The sequence below is a fragment of the Peromyscus leucopus genome, chromosome 6 (assembly GCF_004664715.2).
Source record: "Peromyscus leucopus breed LL Stock chromosome 6, UCI_PerLeu_2.1, whole genome shotgun sequence".
Classification (NCBI taxonomy): Eukaryota; Metazoa; Chordata; class Mammalia; order Rodentia; family Cricetidae; genus Peromyscus; species Peromyscus leucopus.
Genome location: NC_051068.1, coordinates 98,892,288 through 98,916,981, shown reverse-complemented (window position 1 = coordinate 98,916,981; position 24,694 = coordinate 98,892,288).

Genomic DNA, 24,694 nt, shown 5'->3' with positions numbered 1-24,694 from the left:
TTTGTACTCCTTGGCTTGTACTCAGCTCCATCTTGATAACCCTCTGGTAAACTGAAAATATTAGAGACTGAGATTCTTTTAATATATCCAGTAACCTAAGCAGTTTCTACTGAATGAGCATCATCTTTGCACCATTGTAAAGTAAACAAATAAACAAACAAAAATCATGAGGTATTGTGGAATATTCCTTTAAAGTGTGTAAAGATATGTCACTGTGATTGGTTTAATGAAAAGCTAAATGGTCAATAGCTAGGCGGGAGTTACAGCAGAGACTTTTGGACAGAGAGACCTCTGGGAAGAAGAAGGCAGAGTCACTAGCCAGACAGATAGGAAGCAGAATGGGGAGCACAGAGTATAGGTAACTGAGCCAGAGTATAGGTAACTGAGCCATGTAAAAGAACATAGATTTAAAAATATGGGTTAATTCAAGTTCTAGGAACTAGTTAGGAACAAGCCTAAGCTAAAGCTGAACTTTTGTAATTAATAAGTCTCTGTGGGTTTTTTTTTTTTGGTGTGTGTGTGTGTGTGTGTGTGTGTGTGTGTGTGTGTGTGTGAGAGAGAGAGAGAGAGAGAGAGAGAGAGAGACAGAGAGACAGAGACAGAGAGAGAGAGACAGAGACAGAGAGAGCTGGTAACCCAAGAAAAAGCCTGCTACAATGAGGGAGAGCAGTACTTACTCATCTCATTTTGCTTTTAGACGATAAATGCTTGCTCCTTAAAGAACAGTCAGAATTTAAAAGTTTAATGGGATTGAGTTGTCTAGCTAACAAAGCAAGGAGAGGCTTGCCAGTGAAAAGTTCAAGCATCCTTCCTTCCTTGGGTCTTCTACGGGCTTTGAGCTTTCAGGGAGATGTTTCAGCCTGCTGTGGTTCAAAGCCTTTGAGATGTATGAGCCAAATGCATCTTCTTGGCCTTTTTTTTTAATCCACTTTCTACCATCTTCAGTTTTCTACTTTGCCCCTGCTAATAATTAACAATGTTTAGAGAGAAAGAGCTCTTCTAAATCCATGAAGTATTATCCCACTTAGAGCAGAGCTGACATCATAGGGTGGACTCAGAAGATTTTCAGTTAAAAGACAAGCAAACCTTGACCTTGAGGTTTGAGTAACCAACGTGAAAGCTAGTAACTAATGCAAGACAGCTGCCTTTGGATCTGACCCACAATATTCCTCCTTGCTGAAGTAGTTCACAAAGGAGCATATCACTTAGCAAGATGTTATGCCAAACAACAAAGAAAAGATTTTTTTTTAAAAGGTGAATCACTTCTCTTCAAGAAGCTTACATTGAGCTTTGGTACAGTTGCACCCATCTATAATTCCATCATTCAGGAGGACAACGCAGGAGGATTACTGTGAGTCTGAAATCAGCATGGGCTGCATAGTGAGACCCTGTCACATAGAAAAGAAAGGAAAGAAGGAAGAGAGAGTGGAAAGGAAGGAAGGAAAGAGAGAGAAAGATGAAAGAGAGAAAGAAAGGAAGCTTGGGTCATAAACTATTTAGGGAGAAAGTGCTCTTGATATCTGTGTTGTAAAGTTTATTTTCTCCATCTTGGATGGTTGATAATTTTAAGTGCAAAAGTGAGGTCCTATTTTCTGCTATTTAGAACTCCACTTTCAAACAGAATATAATTCAAAGCTTATTTTGGATATATACATTATTTTAACATTAAGAGGTATAAAATACAATATTTTCTCCATTACTTAACATATATTCTATAAGAAAATATTAATTCAATCCAATGGAAACCTCCAAATCATTGCTGTTTCTCTGTTTTGATTATACTATGTGTTTTCTGAATCCTGCTTTTTCTTATTAACTTTGTAATGTGATGATTTTATGCATGTTATAATTTAAAAGTACTTAAAACTGAGATGTGTTATCTTCACTCATCAAAGTAGCAATGCCTTATTAAATATTTACACTGGTTCTGATATGCAGAATAGCCATCTCAATGTTCAGATGCATTAGACTGTGTGTTGGGTGATGGCTCAGCAGTTACACTGCTTGATGTATGAGGTTCAGAATTTGGATTCCCCACAATCCACATAAAAGCCAGGTGGATATGCAGGCCAACCTGCAATGCTAGCCTTGAGAGACAGAGGCAGGAATCTCTGGAGGTAGTTGATGAGAAATAGTAGCCATATTGGAAAGAGTGATTTCTCACATAATCCTCAAGTTTATACATGCATTCACACACATATAAACATACACCATACACTTACGTCTACACACGTGCACTCACATGAAATACTCACACTAAAATGGAAAAATATATTAGAAGAATAGAGATGTTTTTGTTCTCTACATTGGCCTTAGCACAAAGAGCAAGAATTTAGTGCATATGAATGGAATAGATACATATATATCTCTGAATGTTTCTTTTCAAAAATTCTAAGAGAAAAATATGTCTTCCTCTTTTAAGTGAAATAATCTGACATGAATTTATAGCACACGAATAAGCCACAACTGGTTGCTGTGATTTGGATATAAAGTGGCTCCCAAAGGCCTGTGTATTGAAGGCTTGGTACTACTGAATAAGCTATTAGGTCTGGGGTGGGTTGGTGCAAATAATTCAATGGGAACACATCTTACTCAGAAGGGCAGATGTCATGCTTCCTTCCTCCTCCTATCTGACATCAGGCAAGCCGCTGGGCTCCACCATATCTTCCCTGACACAATGCTCTGCCCTACATGGCCTCTGCAGCAGCTCCTGCCTCCGGCTTCCTACCCTGTTTGAGTTTCTGTCCTGACTTCTTCAATGATGAACAGTGATATGGTTGTGTAAGTCAAATAAAAATCTTTTCTCCTCAACTTGTTTTTCAGGTCATGGTGTTTCATCACAGTGATAGTAACCCTAACTAAGATAGTTTGACTAGTTCCACAGTTCAACTATAGCATCCATGGGAAAGTAACTAAGGAGACTGGGACAAAATTGATGTTTCTCCAGGCAGGTTGACAGTGTCTTCCTGGGTACAGGGCAAGAGGACTGCTCCACATGCTTGGTTCTGGCAGGAGAGATTGGGAAACATCCTCATCACTACAGAAGTAGACATAAATGACCATGGAACTTTAAAAAGTACTGAAATCCTAGTGGATAGAGGAGAGGACCAGTGAAACAGCCCTTGTTTAGTATACATGAACTAGAGTTCAATCCTCGGTACCAATGAATAAAACATGAATAAATTAGCCATAGTGAAGTCCAGACACCCAACCTCAAATTCTGATTTAATGGTTTAGAGGTGGTGTGAACATTGGAAAGTTAAATAGGAGACTAATGTTCTAAATATTGACTTTTGGGTACCAAGAAGCTGGCATAGCCTTTTCACCCCAGGAATAATCTATCCACTTGGATATCCCAGGGATATTTACTGGAAGGCTCTGGCTATCGCAATAATGTTAATTTCTAGTCTGGTCACCAAAGGGCTAAGGTTAAGAAATACATTCTGGCTACAAATATACTCAAGCGTGGAGATTTTTTGTTTCATTGTTCTACAAAAATGAACTGAAAGCCAAGAATTGTTAAAACCAGCAGAGAACAAATCCTAATAAATAGAGTTTATAAAGGAAACATGAGAAAACTTTAAAATAAAGAAAAAGTATTCTCAGGAGAACATAGTGGATATTATAGCTATAAAACAAGATGCAAAAAGATACAACTGTTTGAGTGAACTATAAAAATTTTAAAAAATGTGATTGTTACAATTAAAAATTGAGTAAGTAGTAAGAAAACAAGTACAACTGAGTGTAGACGCACACATCTTTTATCTGATGGTGTGGAAGGCAGAGGCAAGTGGATCTCTGTAACTTTAAGGCCAAGCTGGTTACCTAGGGAGTTCCAGCCAGGGCTGGAATGGCTTTGTCTCTTGTTATAGTGAAAAGTCTAAGAAAGATATTTAGAGATATGCGGGGCAGATTTACAAATTCCAGTGTTAACCCTCAAAAAGGAAAGAGGAATCACAATGATACAAACTTTTCAAAGAAATGTGGAGAAAAATACATCCCATTACCTGAAGAAATATGTACCTTGAATTGGCAAGTGCCTATCTGGTAGTAGGAAGATTAACAAGGCCTTCACGTGTTCTGATGAAACTTCAGAACTCCAAGTATAGAGAGAGAATGCTAGACAGGTGTGACGGTGCATACCAGTGGTCCAGGGTTCAGCAGGCTGCACCCAGATGATCACCACCCATGGCCTAGCATGGGCATCATGCTATGTGACAGAAGCAAGTCACTCTCACACAACTAAATTAGGGGCAAAATTCAGTAAACGTCCCCAAATGATGGAAAGACATAGAGGTAACACACAGATGTTTGAGAGGTGTTTTTACTATTCTTTTTGTTTTTATGTATATGTGTGTGTGGGTTGGGGCGTGGGTGCCCTCAAAGTCCAGAAGATGGTTATGGGTCTCCCGGAGGTAGAGTTATAAGAATTTGTGAACTGCCTAATGCGGGTGCCAGGGACTGAATTCAAGTCTTCAGCACGAGCGGTAAGAGCTCTTAACTGCCGAGTCTTCGTTCCAGCCCCTAAAGTTAATTAATATAAAGATCTAGAATTTTAGAAAAATTATTGTAAAGATGAAATTCCACTTTTAGACAAAATTCAGATGATTGCAAAATATATTCTCATAAGGTAACAACTTAAAGAGAGGAGGGATTATATATACTGAAAAAGCTCATACACAGCGAACAGAAAATCAGTTTATCTTTTATGCCTCAGTGATTACTATAAATTATATGTCCTCTAATGGAATAAGGAATCTGAGAAATCTAGAATTATATCAGATATTGTGAACATATTTCTCTGTGTTAACCAGATTTCTGTAGATAGCTTATAAAGAGGGCTATTCAGTTCTGGGAAACAGGCTAACAGAAGCCAGCATGGCCTGTCAGTCTAGAAAAAAGGCACCACAATGCTCAGTAACAAAGAGATATTCAGTCATACTCATTCCTGATTAATATCTGTTGCTGAATTCTAAAAATTGGTTAATACATCTTATCTATTGATAAGTCCACTGATCTTCTAGTTTCTCTGCTGTTAGACTTGATTTCTGTCTTAAATTAATTTTCTATCTAAACATATGTTCTCAAGGTTGAAGTACATAACATAACCTTAAACATAACATTAACATTAAAGTACATAACATTAACATAACCTTAAACTTAGAATCAATATCCCTTTAGTTATTACGCCTGCATCTAACTCTATCATATCTGTCATCTAGCCATGACCTTTCCTGTCACCTGTTCCTGGGTCTTTAGGTCCCTGACATCAGTATTTGTAGAAGTAACTGTCTTATTCAATAACAAACACAGAACCAATGTAAAGAAGAAAGCCAAAAAGTCAGAGCTAAGAGCTAAAAACCTTACCCTTCCTCTCTCGGTGGTCCTACCTCTCCGAAAGAGACCTACTTCCTGTGTGTCTGTCTTTATAAAGTCTTTCTGTTCTGCCTTCTCATTGGTTGTAAACCCAACCACATGACCTTCTAGTCACTGCCTGTCTGTACAGACCTCCAGGTCTTCTATGGTTGGTATTGAGATTAAAGGCATGTGTCTCTAATGCTGGCTGTATCCTTGAACACAGAGATCTACTTAGCTCTGCCTACCAAGTGCTGGGATTAAAGGCATGCACCACCACCTCCCAGCTTTTGCTATGGCTTGCTAATAGCTCTGACCCCCGGGGAAACTTTATTTATTAACATACAAATCACATTTCAGTACAAATAAAATATCACTATATTTCCCCTTTTCTATTTTAATAAAAAGGAAAAAGGCTATAACTAACATAAGAAAAACTATATACAAAAGTAAAATAACTATATACAATATATACAAGTAATAAATACCTAAATAATATCTAGTCCATTTGTATTTGACAAATTCAGAGAAAATAATTCCATTATCTATCCTATTTTGGTAAGTTCAAAATGTACCTAATTCACTTTCTATCCTAACTAATCTTCAACTATAACTAACTAATCTTCAACTCCCTCAGAGATCCAAGAAGGGAATAATATTACCTAATAAAAAATAAAAACAGGAAGTACATGCAAGCAACTTCCAAAAAAATTGTGAGTTGATAGAAACAGCCAGCTGCCTGGACAGTCACCGAGGTTTCTCCATAGTGTTGGGGCATCATCTTCAGCCTATATGCTTGGCATATCTGACAGACTCATTTGTGAAGTAGGATGTACACAAGGTCAATAGTTCAACCTCACATTGGGTGAGAGTAGTCCATGTACCAGAAACACCTGAATTCCACTAGTGTCCTGTCATGATTCAGGATTTTAAATTCTGGAAATTGTTGATGTTTTTTTAATTCAGCTGTCCATTCTTCTTGGCTATGTGTGTGTGTGTGGCTTCATCTGAGCATCCCGTTCTTCTCCACATCCTTCTATTAAATGCCATTCTACTATTGAGAGGCATGAGCTTAGTTACTCTTCAAGAATAACTGTTTCAGCTGCTGTTCCATTGCACATCAGAAGCCATCGGCCAACTGCCTGTTCAGCTGCCTTCAAAGAAGAGGGCACTGTACCTTTTCTGGATTGCTTCAGGGATGGTGCCATATTGTCCTGGCCTCAGAAGATGCCTTTTGATAAAGCCATAACCACACTTGTTTTGGCAAGAATCAGTCCTTTGTTTCGTGTCTTGTCTGTCCATTTTGTCCTGTTGTCAGCAGTTGATTCGAGGATACTTTGTTGTCCAGTGGCTAACTTTTGCCACAATGAAAGTTAACTCCATATGCAGTTTCTTCAATGCTCATATTTTCTCTGAAGTAGATTGGTACTGCCGGGAGCCAACATGTCTCATAGTCATAACAAAAAAGAAACATTTTCTAAGTTATTAAAACATTTTAAATGCCATATTCTGCAGATCTCTGAAGGGTTTGAAGATAACCTGTCTATCTAAAATATATCTGCTCAATCTTGAAAACATACCGAATATGACTACAAGTTCTATTATAATGTCTAACTACTAACTTTTATTTCTTTATATCCTAATAGTTGGTAATAATAACATTCAAGGATCAGAAAATTGCATAACATTGTTAAATGAACAGTATAAGTACAGTTAGAAATATACATATAGCATTTTCTAACAATATCAATCAATCAATCTATCTATCTATCTATCTATCTATCTATCTATCTATATATAGTATACAATATAAAACAATCCAATCCAATGTAAAGTATTTAAAAATAATAATTTTTTTAAAACAAGAACCTTAAATCTAATCTCCTTTGCTTAGCCCCTTTCCTAACCCTTGACAACAACTTGTAATCAACTCCCCTAAATAATGAAAATTATCCCAGACCCAAAACCCATTAAAAGACCAAAAAACCACCTGCCCCAAGTATTTCTCTCTCAGGTGATGACTGTCCTCAGTCAAAATATTGTTTACCTTGAATTTACCTGAATGATCCACTGGAGAGAGAGAGGCAGCACTTACTGTGTTGATATTTGAGCTTGGTAATTATTTCCCGTGATACAGATAATGCCCTTTCCTATTCATGACGGATTTTATAACATAAAAAGCCCATCTGAAGAGTATGACTGAATATCTCTCTGTTACCGAGCATTGTGGTAACTTTTTTTTTTCTAGACTGACAGGCCATGCTGGCTTCTGTTAGCCTGCTTCCCAGAACTGAATGGCTGTCTTTATAGGCCATCTACAGAAATTTCATCTATATAGTGAGACTTTCCTTTATTGTTATGTGAGCTGGAGGAAATACAGAATCCTTCAAATAAATATAATTAAAGATCAAGCACCATCTGTTTTTCATTTCTCTCTGTTGACAATGTGGGAAAGTCTTCTGCAGATGCTGCTCTATGAGGTTGTTATGGAAAGTCTGACAAGGGCCGAGTTACAAGTGCTCCCTCCTCCGAGGGTGTTTTCTCAGGAAAAAAGTTTAGATGTTAACACCACTGCCCTATATAGGCCATTATAGCTGCTTTACCCACAGCTTTACAGCAGCAGCCTTGTGATGTAGGGCTAATTATCATCTCCACGTTTGGAGGAAGAACACAAGTTAAAGCAACTGGGAAGCAGAGACAAGGCGGGATATCATTTATTTGGAATTCTTGATAAAATTGCATTTCATAAAATGTGGCATAGATTTTGCTGGCTCGTTTTTGTAATAATATAAACGTTGGTGTTAGGCTGGGTAAACTCAGTAGAGGAGCTTGTGCAAGGCTCTGGATTTGATATTCAGTGTGTGTACACTTGGGCATAGACACACACACAAACACACACACACACACACAGAGAGAGAGAGAGAGAGAGAGAGAGAGAGAGAGAGAGAGAGAGAGAGAGAGAGAGGAGAGAAAGGTGTTAAACTTCAAAAAATATTTCATATGTGGCTTAGTTAAATATCTATGAGTCTTGAAATCATAAATTATACTTGTTTTTATTTTCATGGTTTAGAAAGCACTAATATAAGGCAGATTTATTAGTACTCCTTATATATTTAACATAGGTGTCTTGAGACTAATGTAAAAGTCATATTGTGTATATAAGCAATTATTTTATCACCAAAAATCATATGAATGCTTAATCTTTCATGCCCAGAAAGATTAAGGATATAAAACTAGCTTCCAGGGTCATAAGACAGTGATGGACTATTTTTTTAGTTGTCAGAGAAATTAAACCTGATGTATGCATTCAGTTTTACCATCCCCAGGAAACAATGCTTCCTCTGCTTTATAATTTGCAAGGAAAGATCAGAGACAAGTAGTGATAGGCCTCCAATATGCTGTTACTCTTAGTTAATATTTGATATTATTTGTGTTATATTAATTAAATTCTAATTAAGATTCACTAATAATGCTAGTATTCTATATCACACAAACATATGTATTAAAGGATGTGTATATGTGAGTATTATAAAAAACATTAGTATGAGGAAGATGATACATATTGTTATCTTCCTTTTTATGGTTTTAGGAGGTTTATTAGATTTCATAATAGTAATGTGAAGCTTCACTGATGTTGAGCTGCTGGAGGACTTTATAAACTATCTTATTACAACCAGATCCATGAGTCAAGTGCCGGTGAACTGAGATAACAATCTTCATTTTTTTTTAAAAAAGAGAAACAATTGATTTTCCTTTCAAATTACTAATGATGAATGTGTGTTCATTTTTCTTTGCAGGCTGGCTGGCGTTCTTTCCCTATAGTCTGTTTCTTGGCTGAAAGTAATTTCTGTTGTACCAGGATTTATGTCTTCATATCCCTTGAAAGTTAGGAACTCTCTATTCTGCTTGTTAATCTACCTCACCCCTTCCTTCTCTCCCTTCTCTCCCCACTCACACATACACTATCCTATCACTTAATATAAACATCAGTTTCCAATATGCCCCCCTGCACACCCTCTATACATATATGCTTCTATCCAGACAGTTGCAAAAGTCTTACCGTTTTTTTTTTTTTTTTTTGCCTGTGGTCAATGCTCTTCCCCCAAGCAGCTACTAATACATTCGCAGTTTTAAATTCACAAAAATCAAAGAAACAAAGTACAGGTTGTTTGCTAACGTGTGAGAGAGGATAACCCTGTATGTCTCTCACATTTCCTGCTGTGTCCTGAATCTTGGAAGGCAGAAGGAGCAGATCCCTGTGAAACGAAGACTGTAGAATGTGCTTGTTCCACACTGTGAAGAATTCTGATACTGAGATTCCCTAGATGAAGCATCCTGGCCTACACTGAGAAGCACTGCTCATGCGCACGTTAGTTACTTCCTTCACTGAGCTCTGTGGGAACTGGGACTCTGCAGTTGCATGCCAACATGCCTTAGACTAGCTGTGCTAGAAGTGACAAAGTCCTTTCCCTCTAAAACTGTAACAGGCGGCAAATACTTGCTAGTGGGGTGTGATCTTACATCCTTCGGAGCTTTTGACATTGGTAATGAAGACACTATGTTGAGAAAGGTATTCAGTCTGGAAAAGAAATGACAGAATCCATGTCAGCTGACTGTTGATGTTGAAGAGAAACACATTAGATTAGCAGAGAATTTAGGGCCAACTAGGAATGAGTGTTCATGTACTTTGCTGTGTGCTACTGAAGAGGAAGCAGACAGGGTGACTAGAAGCCAGAAAACATTCTGGTTGTTGGGCATTGCCCCTCATTCTGGTTGTTGGGCATTGCCCCTCAGGTGGTTAGGAGTGCTTCCTCACTAAATCGGCAGTCCATGTCAGTTCTGCCTTATAAAAACCAGCTTAAAGATTATTGCTCATTCCCTGGGAACCCACTGTCCACGATGGCCAAAGAAGCAGGTAGGCTACTACATATCTTCACCCCACCCTCCATTCCCCTAAATCCAATCTTCCAGGCTCACCTCCAGCTCTGTAGCAGACCACCTGCTGTGGCCTCCCCTTGCTCTCTGCCTCTCTCTCCAGTGGATCATTTAGGTTTTGTCTTCTCTACTCATCTCAGTGACCCAGTCCCCAACTCCAGCAGGTACTCTCAGGGTACCTTCTGGCCAAGCCTGCTAGAGAAGCAAGTAAGCTAGCTAGCAAAGCACATAGACCAGCTTCAGCTCTTCACTCTACATCCTTTCTTCCAAATTCACCCCCTTTCTCATCCCCAGCTGTATAGCAGACTACCTGCTGTGGCATCTCTTCACTCTCTGCTCCTATCCTAAGGAGGTAAACCTGATCCTGGTGGAGCAACCTGTTTCCTCTCTCCTGTGGACCTCCTCACCAGCTCTCTTCTAATGACAGCTCACAGTACTTAGAAACACATTGTACCCAGAACCCCCGTTGGTCACACCTGGCAAGATCACAGAAGCATCCCCCTACTAGGCAACACACAGCCACCATAGCCTCCTAAGAACCAGAGAGAAAAACAGAAAGCAAGGAACAAAACACCCACTTAACAAGACAAGGCCAGATATCAGCAACTAGAACTGTGATCATCCCAAAGTTCAGATGCCTAGACATCAGCATAAAAATACAGTCAATAAGAGCCAGAACAATGTGTCTCCACTAAAGCCCAGCCACTCTATTACAGTAGGCCTTTAAAAATGCAACATGGCTGAAACATAAGATATGGGTGTCAACATAGCCTTTCTAAATATGATAGAGGTCCTTAATTAATAAATCCATTAAAGAAAAATATGAAAACACAAACAATGGAGGGAAGTGAATAAAACAGTTCAAGACGTGAAAGTAGAAACAGAATCAATAAATGAAACCCAAACCAAGGGAAATCTGGAAATGAAAAATTTAGTAACTTAAACAGGAGCCTCAGAGGCAAGACTGTTTTACAATAAAATACAAAGCTGTTTAAAGAGGTAAGTTCATTGCACGAAATGATCTCATATTAGTAACTTAACAGAACACCTGAAAGTTCTAGAACAAAAGAAGAAATCACACCAAAAAAAAAGACAGCAAAAAATAACCAAACTCAATGCTGAAATTAGTAAAATAGAAACAAAAAAGCAAATAAAAAATACACAAAATCAATGAAAATCAAGAGTTGGTTCTTTGAGAAAATCAGTAGTATTGACAAAACTTTGGCAAAACTATCTAAAAATGAGACAGAAAATACACAAGTTAACAAAATTAGAAATGAAATGGGGGACATAACAAACACTAAGGAAATCCAGAGAATCATAAAGACATGTTTTAAAAACCTGTACTTCATCAAATTAGGAAATCTAAAAGAAATAGATAATTTTCTGAATTACATAGCACTTACCCCAATAAAATCAAGATCAGATAAGCAATTTAAACAGACCTATAATCCCTAGAGAAATAAAAGCAGTCATTAAAAGTCTACAATCACCTCCCCACAAAAATAAAATTCCAGATCCAGATATTTTTAATGTAGAATTCTACTAGACTTTCAAAGAAGAATAATTAATACCAATACCCTCAAATTATTCCACAAAATGGAAAAAGACAGAATATTGCCCAATTCATTTTATGAGGCCATGGTTACCCTGATACCTATACCATATAAAGTCCTAATAAGGAAAGAGATTTACAGACCATTTTCCCTTATGAACATAGATTCAAAAATTCTCAAATACTTGAAAACTGAATCAAAAAATACATTAAAAAGATCATCCACTTTAGCAATGTTTCTTTTGCATATGTGGATGCCCTTGTATTTGGGGCATAAATATTCAGAATTAAGACTTCAACTTGATGGATTTTTTTGTGTGCTGAATATGTAGTGTCCTTCTTTATCTCTTTTGATTAATTTTAGTTTGAAGTCTATTTTGTTAGATATTAGGATGGCTTGCTGCACAAGCCTGAAGGTCTAGTGTCATTTCTATATCCCAAGATAGAAAAAAACTGACCTCCATGTGTGCATCATGACATATACATGTCCAAACTCACACACAAACATATCAGACAGACAGACATTATAATGATGAGTTATATATATATATATATACATACATACATATATGCATACACGTACACACACACACACACACACACACACACACACACACACACAGTCTGCAGGGACCTGCAGATAAAGCTACTGTAAAATGCTATTTTAACTACCAGAGAAGAAGAAATAGCTTAACATTTTATATGTAATATTAAGGAAGGCATTGGGAAGCATACAAACACACACACACACACACACACACACACACACACACACACACACACATACACCATTGATGGGACATTAGGTTGATCCAATTTTTTGATGAAAAATTTGGCAATATTTATAAACTGAAGAGATAGATCATTAGTTAAGAACATTGGCTGCTGTTCCAGAGGACCTAGGTTCAGTTCCCAATACCCACATGGCAGCTCACAACAACCTGCAACTCCAGTTTCAGGGGATCTTACCCCATCTTTTGTTTTTAGCCTCCATAGGCACTAGACATATAAGCAGTGCACTTACATATAATGCAGGCAAACATTCATCCACATAAAATAAATAATCTTTATAAATAGTGCATGTATTTTGATTTAATTTTGCACTAGACATTTGAAATAAATTTTAGTTGTTTTTAATTTACATTTTCATTGTTTATAAGTGAAAATTGCCACAATTTAAATATTTTTGGGAAATTTGAAATTGTAACAATGTCAGTTCTACCAAAAATTTTATGAATTCAGTGAAATAGTTATCAATTACTAACAATTCTTGCAATTTAGTTTGAAAAATATTTTGGAGGAGAGTTTGAGACAGGCTCTTGTGTATAGGCCTGGCTGGTCCTGTACTTGTTTATGGAGGAGTCCAGCCTCCAGTTCACCGGAACCCTCTTGCTTCAGCCTCCCAAGTGCTAGGGATAGGTGTGCACCACTACCCTGCCTTTGCATAAAGACCTTTAACTTTATTTGTAAGAGAAAATATCTTTAAAAGTCAGTAGAAATTTGGGGCAAAAGGAAGAATAATAATAAGGACTAATGAAATAAAGATTCGAGTTGAGATTGAATGTGATAATAAAGGCAATTTATAGCAAGGTGACAGCAAGAATCTTATTAAATGGAGAGAAACTAAAAGCGTTTCCATGAAAATCAAGAATAAGACAAAGCTGTCCACTTTCCCCATATCTATTTAATATAGTACTTGAAGTCCTAGCTAGAGCAATAAGACAACATAAGGAGATCAAAGGGATACAAATTGGAAAGGAAGAAGTCAAACTTTTTGTTATTGAAAGATGATATGATAGTATAAATAAGTGACCCCAAAAATTCTACCAGGGAACTCCTACAGCTGATAAACAACTTCAGTAATGTGGCAGGATACAAGATTAACAACAACAACAAAACAAAATCAGTAACTCTCCTATATACCAATGATAAATAGGCTGAAAAAGAAATCAGAGAAAAATCAACTTTTACAATAGCTACAAACAATATAAAATACATTGGGGTAACTCGAATGAAGCAAGTGAAAGATCTGTATGACAAGAACTTTAAGTCTTTGAAGAAAGAAATTGAAGAAGATATCAGAAAATGGAAAGATCTTCCATGTTCATTGTTAGGTAGGATTAACATAGTAAAAATGACAATATTACCAAAAGCAATCTACAGATTCAGTGCAATCTCCATCAAAATCCCAACACAATTCTTCACAAACCTCAAAAAAACAATACTCAACTTCATATGGAAAAACAAAAAACCCAGGCTAGTTTAAAAAAATCCTGTACAATAAAGCAACTTCAGGAAGCATCACCATCTCTGGCCTCAAGCTCTACTATAGAGCTGTAGTACTAAAAACAACTTGGTATTGGCATAAAAGCCAACATGTGGACCAATGGAATCAAACTGAAGACCTTGACATTAATCCACATACCTATGAACACCTGATTTTTGACAAACAAGACGAAAACTATACAATGGAGAAGAGAAAACATCTTCAATAAATGGTGCTGGCATAACTGGATGTCAACATATAGAAGATTGCAAATAGATCCATATCTATTGCCATGCTTAAAACTCAAGTCCTAGTGGATCAAAGACCTCAACATAAATCCAGTTACACTGAACCTGATAGAAGAGAACTAGCCTTGAACACATTGGCACAAGAGATCACTTTCCAAATATAACAACAATAGCACAAACACTGAGAACAACAATTAATAAATGGGACCTCCTGAAACTGAGAGCTTCTGTAAGGCAAAGAATATGGTAAATAAGACAAAATGATAGCTTACAGAATAGGAAAAGATCTTCACTAACCCCACATCTGACAGAGGGCTGATCTCAAAATATATAAAATACTCAAGAAATTAGACATCAAAATACCAAACAATTTAAGTAAAAAATGGGCTGCAGAGCTAAACAGATAATTCTCAACAGAAGAATCTCAAATGGTATTTAAGGAATTGCTCAATATCCTTAGTTGTCAGGGAAATGCAAATTAAAAATGACTCTGAGATACTATCTTACACCTGTCAGAATGGCTAAGATCAAAAACACTGATGACAACTTATGTTGGAGAGGATGTGCAAAAGGGGAACACTCCTCCACTGTTGGTGGGAGTGCAAACTTGTAAGGCCACTTTAGAAATCAGTATGGTGGTTTCTCAGAAAATTAGGATTCAATCTACCTCAAGACCCAATGATATCACTCTTGGGTATATACCCAAGGAATGCTCAATCATACCATAAGGACATCTGATCTACTATGTTCATAGCAGCAGTATTTGTAATAGCCAAAACCTGGAAACAACCTAGATGCCCCTCAACCAAAGAATGGATAAGGAAAATGGACGTATACACAATGGAGTACTACTCATGTAGCCAGAAATTTTTCTCTGGTCCCGCCTGGCCCCAAGGTCCCATAGCCATTTATAAAATAATCACTCAGAGACTTAATATTACTTACAAACTGTATGGCCTATGGCAGGCCTCTTGCTAGCTAGTTCTTATATCTTAAATTAATCCACTTCTATTAATTTGTGTTTTGCCACATGTTTCATAGCTTTACCAATCTGCTGGCATGTTGCTCCTTAGGCAGCATGCTTGACTCTCTCCAGAGTCTACCTTTCTCTTTCCTGTCTCTCTCCATAGACTTCCTGCCTGCCTCTAAGCTGCCTTGCCATAGGCCAAAGCAGCTTATTTATTAACCAATGGAAACAACATATATTCACAGCATACAGAAAGACATCCCACAGCATACTCAGCAGTAAAAAACAATGACATCATGAAATTTGCAAGCAAATGGACAGAACTAGAAAATATCATACTAAGTGAAGTAATCCAGACTCAGAAAGACAAACATGGTATATACTCACTCATAAGTGGACACTAGATGTAAAGTAAAGGATAACCAGCCTACAACCCACAGCTCCAGAGAAGCTAGATAACAAGGAGGACTCTAAGAGGAATTCATGGATCACCCTGGGAAGGGGAAATAGATGAGATCTCAATGGGTAAACTGAGGTTGGGGGAGGGCAATGGAATGTAGGGGATGGGAGATGAGAACATAAGGGAATGGAATTGTTGAGCTGGATTAGAGTTGGAGTGGGAGAGCAATGAAAGAGATACCATGATAGAGGGAGATATCATGGGGATAGGGAGAAATCTGGTGCTAAGGAAATTCCCAGGAATCCACAAGGATGACCCCACCTTAGACTACTAGCAATAGTGGAGAGGGTACCTGAGCTGGCCTACCCCAGTAATCAGATTGGTGAGTACCCTATCATCACAGAACCTTCATCCAGTAACTAATGGAAGCAGATACAGAGATCCACAACCAAGCACAAGGCCAAGCTCCGGGAGTCCAGTCAAAGAGAGAGAAGAGGGATTCAATGAGCAAGGGGAATCAGTATCATGATGGCTAAACCTACAGAGACAACTGAACCAAGCTAGTGTGAACTCATGAACTTTAAACCAATAGCTGTGGAGCCTGCATGGGACTGGACTAACCCCTCTGCATAAGTAAGACAGTTGTGTAGCTTGGTCTGTTTAAGGGGACCCTGGCAGTGGGATCAGGATCCATCCCTGATGCATGAGCTGGCTCTTTGGAGCCCATTGTCTATGGTGGGACACCTTGCAAAGCCTTGATGCAGGGGAAAGGGCTTGGTCCTGCCTTAACTGAATATACCAGTCTTTGTTGACTCCCCATGGGAGGCCTTACTTTTTCAGAGGAGACGTTAGGGGGTGGGTAGGGGGTAAAGCTGGGGGGCAGCGGGAGGAGGGATGAGAGAATGATCTGTAGTTGGTATGTAAAATAAATAAAAAATTTCTTAATAAAGAAAAATAAATAAATAGATAAGATCGTCCTCTATGATCAAATAGTCTTCATCCTAGAGATGCAGGGAAGGTTCTATATACATAAATTGATACATGTAATCCACTATATAAAGAAACTGAAAGACAAAAAGCACATGATCATTTCATTATGTGCAGAAAAGGCCTTTGAAAAATCCAACACCCATTCATGATAAAATTCCTGGAGGGATTAGGGATATAAGGGACACACCTTAGTATAATAAAAGTAGTTAATAACAAGACCATAGCCAACAACAATTTAAATGGAGAAACTCAAAACAATTTCACTAAAATCAGGATGTCCACTCTCTTCATACCTATTCAACATAGTACTTGAAGTCCTTGCTAGAGTAACAAGACAATGGAAGAGATTAAGGCAATACAATTTGGAAGAGAAGAAGTCAAAGTATCTTTATTTGTAAATGAGATGATAGTATACATAAGTGACCCTAAAAAATCCACCAAGGAACTCCTACAGTTGATAAATATTTCAGCAAAGTAGCAGGATCCACAATCAACTTACAAAAATGAATAGTCCTCCTATATACAAATTACAAAGCACCTGGGAAAGAAATCATGGAAATAACACCCTTCATAATAGCTTAAAAAATATAAAATATATTGGGATAATTCTAACCAAGTGAGTGAAAGACTTGTATGGTAAAAACTGTAAGTCATTGAAGAAAGACACTAAAGAAAATAGCAGAAGATGAAAAGATCTCCCAAGCTCTTGAAGCAGTAGGATTAATATAGTAAAAATGGATATCCTACCAAAAGCAATCCACAGCTTCAGTGTGATTCCTATCAAATTTCCCCAGTCAGAATGGCTAAGATCAATAAAACAAAGGACAGCACATGCTTGCAAGGATGTGTAGTAAGGGAAATGCTCATCCATTGCTGGTAGGACTGTAAACTTGTACAAACTCTATGGAAATCAATGTGGCTGTTCCTCAGGAATATCAGAGTCAAACTACTTCAATATCCAGCTCTTGGGCATATACCCAAAGGTTGCTTTACCCTACCACAGAAACACTTGCTCAATTATGTTCCCTGTTGACTTATTCATAACAGTCAGAAACTGGAAACAACCTAGACAGTCATTAACAGAAGAACTCATAAGGAAAATGTGGTACATTTTAAAAAATGAAATATTACTCAGCCATCAGAAATGAACAAAAAAAAAATTGGTGCACATCTTTAATCCTAGCACTTGGGAGGCAAAGGCAGGCAGAACTCTGTGAGTCTGAGCCTAGCCTGGTCAACAGAGTGAGTTCCAGGACAGCCAAAGCTCCACAGTGAAACCCTGTCTTGAAAAAACAAAAACCAAAGAAGAATGAAAGAAAGAAAGAAAGAAAGAAAGAAAGAAAGAAAGAAAGAAAGAAAGAAAGAAAGAAGAAAGAAGGAAGGAAGGAAGGAACGAACGAAGGAACGAAGGAACGAAGGAACGAAGAGAGAGAGAGAGAAAGAAAGAAAGGAAAGAAGAAAAGATAGAAGTGAAATTTATAGGTAAATGGGTGGAACTAGAAAAAAATCACCCTGAGTGAGGTAACTCAAATTCAAAAAAAAAATATGGTGTGTCTTCACTTATATGTGGAGATTAGCTGCTAAATCTATGATAACCAAGCTACAGTCAATAGAACCACTGAGGTTAGGGGTAGAGTAAGGGACTAGGGAGGACAGATAGATCTCCATAGGAAAAGAAAAAAAAAAGAGTAGATGGGGGTGCATACTGGAACATGAGAATCAAGTAGGGAGGGAAGAGAAAAGGGGGAAAACCAACAACATCCACAAATAATTCCTGGGTAAAGAGACAGTTCCACTCCTGCAATCATGAAGTTTGAGTCAACTTGCCTTGCCATGACATCCAGGTATGAGTTTTATATCAGTTGGAATGTAGATGTGAAAATAATTTCAGATAGAGTTAACATTTAAGTCAGTAGGCTTGTGTAAAGAAGATTGTTTCTATAATATGGCAATGTTTTCCAATCTGTTTAAGGCTATAAAAACAGAGAATTGCCCTGAGAATGAAAGTATCCTGACTTCAGATGGCTCTCAGACTCATGACTGGCCTAAATTCTTCTTAGATCTATAGTATGCCAACCCCACTAGCTAACCCTGCTAGCCCTTACAGTAATGTGGGTCACATTATTTAAATAATTTTCTCCCTTGTCTCCCTTTCATTTATCCCGTTTGCTCTCTTTCTCTAGAGAACCCCAAGTCATAAATCTTCTTTTGGACACTAGCAGAAATGCTCCTACACTAAATGTAATTCAAGGGAAATTTGTGACCCTTTTTGTCAGAAGCCTGGCAAAATAACTCAAGGAACCAATTTGGGAGATAAGTAGTCATGAAGTGCTTGTTAAGGAAGAAGAGTAAGAGCTGGCCAGTGCCACAGTATCTCTGTCCTGACAAATTAAGTTATGGAATGAAGATATCAGAATTTTTGTAGTGGGTATTTCAGTACTCATATTTTACTTAGCCAAACTCTCACAGGTAATCACAAATAAATTCTTGGTTAGCATTTGATAACTTGTGTCCCAGCTTGAATTCATAAATCAGAAGGAAGTACAATAGTAAAAAATAAATGGTCCACAAGAATGCAGATATATGCTTGTGGCCAGATCTGTTGCCTCATAAGGCACTCCTAACCTGATGGGGAAACTTGAGATGACTGTTGTAGCAGCAAAGATGTGGTGACTTGTTTAAAAGGGTGTTGCAAGTTGGGTCAAAGTCAAGTCACCCAAAAGACACTAGCCTTCAGCTAGAGCCATAGGTCAACAGGTCTATGGCTGCTAAGTGAAAGTGTTCTCAAACATGAATCACATGACTTCAGGGATGATGGACTACTTGCCTTTAGAGCTTTGAATAGAACAAAAAGTTTAGAAGCGTTAATATGTGTGTATGCATGTCCACCATTTATGTTTGTTCAGATGTGTGTGCATGTGGAGGTCAGAGGCTGGCATTGATGGGTGTCTAATTCAGTTGTTTTCTATCGCAATATTTATGAGATATGGTCATCTACAGAACATAGATCTCATTGTCTTGGCTAGAATAGATGGCAAGCAAGCTCCAGGGATTTGCCTGTCTCCATCTTTTCCACACTGAGATTACAGATGTGTGTTGCCATGCCCCTTATGTAGTAGAAGAGGAGGATGCTTACATCAATCAGGAAGCAAATATGGCAAGAAGTCAGTGACACAATAAACCCTTCAAAGGCATGTCCTCAGTGATCTACTTCCCCCAACAAGGCTTTGCATAGTAACAGCCCTCTCAGCTATGAACTCATCAATGTCTTAATCCATCAAGACATTTGATGCCTTCATGATCCAACCACGTTTCAATACCACTACCTCCTAGGGACAAAGCTTTTTAACACATGAACCTTAAAAGGGCATTTCATATTCAAATCATAAGAGACAAGCTGTAGAATATTATTTTCAGATGTGTTACTTTTGTTTATGCTGTAGAACATTTGTTTAATGATGCAAAGATGTGTTGCATTCTTTTATGTTGCATTTTGTGGTGGTATTGTGTCCCCAAAATATTGTGTACTCTAATAAATTTATCTGGGGTCAGAGAACAGACAGCCACTAGATACAAAGGCTAGGAAATGGTGGCACTCACACCCTTAATCCTAGCATTCCAGAGATAGAAATCCCTCTGGATCTCTGTGAGTTCAAGGCCACATTGGAAACAGCCAGGCATGGTGACTCACGCCTTTAATCCCAGCACTCGGGAGGCAGAGGCAGGTGGATCTCTGTGAGTTCGAGGCCAGCCTGGGCTACCAAGTGAGTTCCAGGAAAGGCGCAAAGCTACACAGAAAAAAAAAAAATGGTAGAAAACAGAAAGATACATAAGGCGTGAGGACCAGAAACTAGAGGCATTTTGGCTGGTTAAGCATTCGGCTGGTTAAGCTTTCAGGCTTTGGAGCAACACAATTCAGCTGAGACCCATTCGGGATGAGGACTCAGAGGCCTCCAGTCTGAGGAGACAAGACCAGCTGAGGATCCGGCGAGGTGAGATAGCTGTGGCTTGTTCTGTCTCTCTGATCTACCAGCATGGACCCCAAAACTTGCCTCGGGTTTGATTTTATTAATAAGAACTTTTAAGATTCATGCTACATCTGGCGCCCAACATTCGTGTTAAGAATTCATGAAAAAGCTGTTTGCCTGTGGCCTTGTGAGCCCCAGCTCAGGCCCAGCTATACTCAGCCGGTGGTGGTGGCACACGCCGGTAGGATTTGCTGAAAGAGACAGAGGCAGGAAGATCCCGAGTTTGAGGCTGGCCTAGGAGGCTTGGGAGAAACTTTGGCCTGGACTGAGCCACAAACAGTGGTGGGACCATGGAAGCAGTGGCTACTGCTCCACATTACCAGTTCCTTCTCATCATGTTGGTGACTGCGGTGATGCTGCTACCTGGGACGAAGGGTTTACTGCTGCTGGTTCAGAGAAGAATTGCCAGGACCATCGTGTTACAAGAAAGCATCGGCAAAGGTCAGTTTGGAAAAGTTTGGCAAGACAAATGGTGGGGAGAAATTGTTGTGAAGATTTTCTGTTCTAGGGAAGAATGTTCATGGTTCCGAGAGACAGAAATTTATCAGACTGTGATTGCTCCAAACCACAGAGGAGGCAAAAAAAAAAAAAAAGAAAAAAGAAAAGTCTGCAGGAAACCATGACCATGTGACCATGCCTAACAGTGACTTTGAAATCTTCAAAAAGATGACAGGATCCTACAACGATGATTCCACATGGACTATGATAAAGCCAATAAGCCGACTAACACCATGGAAAAATCGACTTTGGACTACAAACTGGTCAGAACAATTTTGAGAGGACTAGTTGAGATGATCCAGCCTGACAGACTACTCAAACAAGGACTTGAAACAAGCCCTGAACTTTCCTTTTATGCAGAGACTGGACAAATGATACAGGACTTGACAATTAACCTAATTTTTTTCTTTTCAAAATTCCCTAAAGATATCTTCACCCCTAGAAAGCAAAAAAGAAAAAGAGAATATAGATATGAGATAGATCATTGAATCTACTCTGAGAAAAAAAGATAAAGAAATAATAGGATAAATAGGTAGATCACTGAATCTACACTGAAGAAAAAGTGGAAGATATAAAAATGACAAAAGGTAGACTAATGAATCTATTATGAAAAGAAAAGAGAAAGAATATGGATATGATAAGATAAAAAGGGAGATTATGGAATCTACTTTTAAAAAGGAACTACTTGTTTTAAATAAGATAAGTAATGAAAATTTTTTGGTCTGAGTTTATCAGATGTTACTGGACTGGACATTGTTAATATATATAATGGAGTTTTTATCTGAATCTGTCAAATGTTAATGGACTAGATATCATTAATGTAATTTTTGGCTGTATATATTGTATATACTTATTGGATAGTTTTTCTTGTATTAGTTATAAGCTTTTTTAATTTTAGACAAAAAGAGAGGAAATGTGGTGGTATTGTGTTCCCCAAAATATTGTGTACTCTAATAAATTTATCTGGGGTCAGAGAACAGACAGCCACTAGATACAAAGGCTAGGAAATGGTGGCACTCACACCCTTAATCCTAGCATTCCAGAGATAGAAATCCCTCTGGATCTCTGTGAGTTCAAGGCCACATTGGAAACAGCCAGGCATGGTGACTCACGCCTTTAATCCCAGGAAGCAAGGCTTTAATCCTAGGGAGTGATGGTAGAAAGCATAAATGTATATAAGGCGTGAGGACCAGAAACTAGAGGCATTTGGCTGGTTAAGCATTTGGCTGGTTAAGCATGTGGCTGATTAAGCATTCAGGCTTTTAAGCAGTAATTCAGCTGAGACCCATTCCGGATGAGGACTCAGAGGCTTCCTTCCAGTCTGAGGAGACAAGACCAGCTGAGGATCCGGTGAGGTGAGATAGCTGTGGCTTGTCCTGTCTCTCTGATCTACCAGCGTTGACCCCAATAACTGGCCTCGGGTTTGATTTTATTAATAAGAACTTTAACATTCCTGCTACAGCATTTGTTTAACTCTGTGAATCTATATCACTTTGGCTGTCTAAATTACCTGATTGGTCTAATTAAGAGCCAAATGGCCAATAGCAAGGTAGGAGAAAGGATAGGTGGGGCTGGCAGGCAGAGAGAATAAATAGAAGGAGCAAGAGAAGAAGAAGGAGAACATCAGGAGCCAGCCACCCAGCCAAACACAGAGTAAGAAGGAAAGAAAAGATATACAGAAATATAGAAACATAAAATCTCAGAGGCAAAAGACAAATGGGATAATCTAAGAAAAGGTGGCAAGAAATAAGCCAAGCTAAAGCTGGGCATGTATAAGTAAGCAAAAGTCTCCATGTGTGATTTATTTGGGAGCTGAGTGGTACCCCCCCACCAAGAACCAAAGAGTAAAATACAGCCAACTACAGATACACAATGAACTTTTGCTGATTTAAACTACCCAGTGATCACTTGTTACAGAAGTCTTGGGAAATGAATGGGCTAGAGAATCATGTGAAAGTAGTAAATTCTAAAGAGCAGACTTAAAACTTTGGAATTGTGATCTGGCCTTTCGTGGATATTAGGTCTCTTCCTTTCCTTTAATTTCTACCACAGGTGCCACTTAGTCTAAAAGGGGGTCTAGCGTAGTCAAACTGATCAATGGTCCAGGCATCTAGGTTCTCTGGGTGGGGTTGCTTGGTTCTTGGCCTTAAAAATAAAAAGCACTTGGTTGAATATACCAGCAGCCTGAGTTCTGTGGAGACCTTGAAGACGAAAACAGAAGCAGAATGCAGCAAAACTTTGTAGGTTTAACAAAGATCCTCTTACCCCTCTTGTAACAAATTCTTATAGATGACAGTTCAAGATATGATTAGGGAATGGTTGAGGATGGTCAAGTCAAGCTACTGCAATGAAATGTATCCATTTTGTGACAGTGTTGGAGGAATGACAACTTCAGCACATGGAAATTAATTCCTTGGACCCTCATGGTTCAGGCGAGAAAATGAAACTTTTTCCCCATTCACTGTGGACCTGGGAACTTTTCTTCTGAAAGAGAAACAACGTGCCATGGTGTTTCCAGGCTGTCACCATTAATTCAACAAAGTGATGGTTTACTGCCTTTGGCTTGGATTTTTGACTCTAAATTGATTAGCTCCCCTAACCATACTCAGAAACTAATTGGAAAGGCAAGGGATAGCCCTGCTCTCCTGTACCTTCTATGAAAAACATCTGTCACTGCCCCCAGATACATGCACTTCTCCATCTCTGCAACAGTGTCTCAGTTAATCTGTAACTACCCATTTGCTGCTACAAGGTAACATCTCTGTGAAGTGACTGTCTTAATTACAATCCCTTCAAATACACAGGATTGAACTTAACTGGGAATCTCAAGGTACATCAGCCAAGTATGAGGCCACAGACAAGATTATCCTGTTTTTATAATGACATGTGGGACATTTGTAAACATTTTCTTTCCAGAGTCGGCTAGTGTGTCTCTGGGATCAAACTTTTTGTACTTTTCTGTTTGTTTGTATCCCTCCTGAAAATGTAGCTATTTGTACCATTGAAGTCCTTACATTAACATTTAATGAAATCAATCAATAGATCATGTCCTCAGATGACTGTAGAGTTTCCTCCAAAACCACTCTACATTGTTTACTCTGGAGAGTTTCTGAGACAGACTTTGACACGTCCTTTGTTGGCAGTTTATAGCAATGTGAGTCATTCAGTTTGAAAAGAATGGTGAGAAATTTGTCCTTGGCTTTAGTTAAAGTCCTGGAAGGCATTAGAATTAACCTTAACTCTTGGTCTAAGATTGCTGTAGATGATAGAATGATCCTTCTTGAACAGTGCATAGTCTTTAATTACTTGTTTATTCTATTACTTGCCAAAGGCCAAATAAAGGTCAAGAGAGATAGTCAAATAAAATAATACCTCATTTCTAAGTTAAGTTGCATCTCCTCCAGATTTGTATGTTAAAGCCCTAGCCCATAGAATCTTAAAGCATGACTGCA